Source organism: Capra hircus, chromosome 9 (assembly GCF_001704415.2).
Source record: "Capra hircus breed San Clemente chromosome 9, ASM170441v1, whole genome shotgun sequence".
Lineage (NCBI taxonomy): Eukaryota > Metazoa > Chordata > Mammalia > Artiodactyla > Bovidae > Capra > Capra hircus.
In genome coordinates this window covers 71,530,080-71,533,302 of record NC_030816.1, presented here as the reverse complement: position 1 = coordinate 71,533,302, position 3,223 = coordinate 71,530,080, and positions in this window count along the sequence as shown.

Here is a 3,223-nt window from a genome sequence, read left to right as displayed (position 1 = left end):
CAGGAAAATGCAACTCCTTAACCTAACATAGGGCTTCCCAGATGGTGCGGTAGTAAAGACCTGCCACAGGAGTTTGATCCCTGAGTCAGGAAGATTTCCCTGGAGGAAGAAATGGCAACCCACTCCAGTATTCTTGCCTGGAAAATCGTATGGACAGAGGAGCCTGGCTGGCTACAGTCCATGGGGTCTCAAAGAGCTGGATGCAACTGAGCACCCCAGCATGCAACCTAATATATGCCAAATGTTTTCATTGACTTTTGAGTAAGAAGACTCATTTTGGGGTCCCTCCCCAGAATTCAAAGCCAGGTGAGCAAGTGACATTTAGAATTTATAAAGCAGACTCAAGTTTGAGATTTTAAAGTATATTAATTTTTTGAATAAATTAAGTAGGAATGTTTTTCCTTATTCTGACAATCCCACCTGGATTATGTACATCACAGATCACACAAATCAGCAATTCTCAAACTTTATTTTTTATAACAGTCCCCTGAGATGTGTACTGAAAGTGCACGGAGTCAATCTCCTCCCCACCTAGTAGGTCTGGAGTGAACTGGGGGATCTAGAGTTTCTATAGACATCAGGTGATTTGCATACAAGTGATCCAGCCATCATATTTGAGAAAAACTGAGAATTTTCAAATTTTGAGAGGAAAACCAGTTAATGTTGTACGTTATGCATCTCTAATTTTAACACACTTCTAGAAACTTGTAGACACAATATAGGATAGAAAAAATATTTTGATCAATTGGCAATGTTAGGTTTGTCTGCCAGCCCCCAGATGTCTAGCTGCACGTTTGTAAATTGCATCTCTCTTTGTGCATTGGTACTTCATTGTTAAATGCAGGGTGAGGTGATGTGCAGAGCCTGTTGATTCTAATGTGCCTTCCCATCTTATAATGTGACTCTGTGCTTTGGCACATCTGCTTTTCTTGGCTCCTGGGTTGGGTTTCACGTGAGCATCAGGCCACTGCCTAGCAGCACTTGACAAGATCAGAGTGGAAATAGATGTTCTCAGTCTTGATAAATTTGGCCAGCATCTTTTTTGAGAGTTCACACTTGTCCCTCCTGCCATTGGAAGAAAGAATTTGGTAGCATGAAAAACATGGTGGGCCTGGCAATTTTAATTTCTTTGCAGGAATATGGGAAATAAGCAAAGTTATGGAGTCTTTAAAGGTTAGTGTACCTTCAATTTCTTTGGTGAACAAATGTGCTTGTGCCACAGAAAATGAGTTTTGTGTCATAATTTGCTATTCAAAAACATATGATTAGGACTTCCCTGGTGGTCCAGTGGCTGAGACTCCATGCTCCCAATGCAGAGGCTTGGGATTCATTCCCTGGTCGGGAAACTGGATTCCATATGCCATAGCTAAGAGCTTACACACACAACTAAAGATCCAGCATACTGCAGCTAAGACCTGGTGCAGCCAAATAAATTAAAGAAATATTTTTAAAAATATATGATTGATTCAGTAACATGGATATGATGTCATGTGACCTTCTGTTTTCTCTATTTCTAGACATTCCAAAAAATTGGGAGGGTACCCTTTAAAAAGACAAAACCCTCCAGAATGTGAAAATCGTTTTGAATGAATTAGCATGATAACTTCTATCCAACTCAAGCATCTGTCATAAGTTTCGTGCTTCAATCACCTGAAAGAGGAAAATAAAGTCCTTTGATTTTTCTGCCTTTCAACTCTGGAACTGAATAGAATGTCTCTGACTTTAAAATGGGTGATCTCCAAAAGAGGGAAAAGTGAAAAGATAACTTAACATATTATTAACTGCTAGTATTTTTGGTGTTTCAAAAGTTTTCTTCCTCTCATTGAAATATGCAGTTATGACATTTCCAAAGAGTGGTGGCATCTGGTGTTAAGGACAAAATAGTGGGAATTTACCACAAGCAGCCTGATTCTCACACCTGTTCTGTCTGAGGAAGAAAGTTTCCTGAGGCCACTTGTGGAGTCAGCAGTTGTCTAATGAGACATAGATCTGTAAATATTTGTTACTTTTCAACAGTGCTATGATTTGTGATTCATAAGTAATAGCAAATAAGTAGATAGCACTAACTTAGATTTTGGGCTTCCCAGGTGGCGCTGGTGGTAAAGAACCCACCTCTCAATGCAGGAGATCCCTGGGTAGGAAGGTCCCCTGGAGGAGGTCATGGCAACCCACTCCAGTATTCTTGCCTGGAGAATCCCATGGACAGAGGAGCCTGGCGGGCTACAGTTCATCGGGTCACAAAGAATTGGACACAACTGAAGCGACTGATGAAGAAGGCAATGGCACCCCACTCCAGTACTCTTGCCTGGAAAATCCCATGGACGGAGGAGCCTGGTAGGCTGCAGTCCATGGGGTCGCAAAGAGTTGGACACGACTGAGCGACTTCACTTTCACTTTTCACTTTCATGCGATGAAGAAGGAAATGGCATCCTACTCCAGTGTTCTTGCCTGGAGAATCCCAGGGATGGCAGAGCCCAGTGGGCTGCCGTCTATGGGGTCGCACAGAAGTGACTTAGCAGCAGCAGCAGAAACGACTGGGCATGTACTCTCGCAACTTAGATTTTAAGTACTCTGTGTGTGTGTGTGTGTGTGTGTGTGTGTGTGTGTGTGTGTGTATTCATGTAACTGTCATGATAACTGTCATTATCTCCATCTTAGAGATGAGAAACTGAGCCATGGAGAAACTGTATCTCTTGCCCAAGGTTTCATGGCTGGTAAGTCAAAGATCCCAGACAGCTGGATCCAGAGTTTATGTATTTAATTAGCACACAACACTACCTCTCAACTTCAAATGTGTTTTCCTGCTGTGTATTCATCCTGGGAGGCTGTGCAAGTCCATCTATGTTGGCATTACTGAAAAAATTCCTGTGCTTTCTTTAATTTAATTTATTGCCAATAAATTAGAAGCCAATCTAAACCGAAAGAAAAATACCCCCAGCAGCTCAATCTGGCAATATAAAAAGGAAGCGAGCTGTCCCTCTAGCTAGATGCAGCCCACAGACATGCTTAGTTTGGTCTGCGGTTTTGGCCTGGACAGTGTTTTACATTTTAATTAGTTCCCAAAATAAACACAATGAAATTGAAAAGCCTTGTACACAAATCTGAATTTCTGCCCTCTCTTAGAAAATTGGATCCTCAACATTGGGTTTGAATCTCTAGCTTCTCAGAGTTCTCATCATCTTCATCTCCTAGAAATCAGGGCTTAGGGTTGCTTACCACTGGT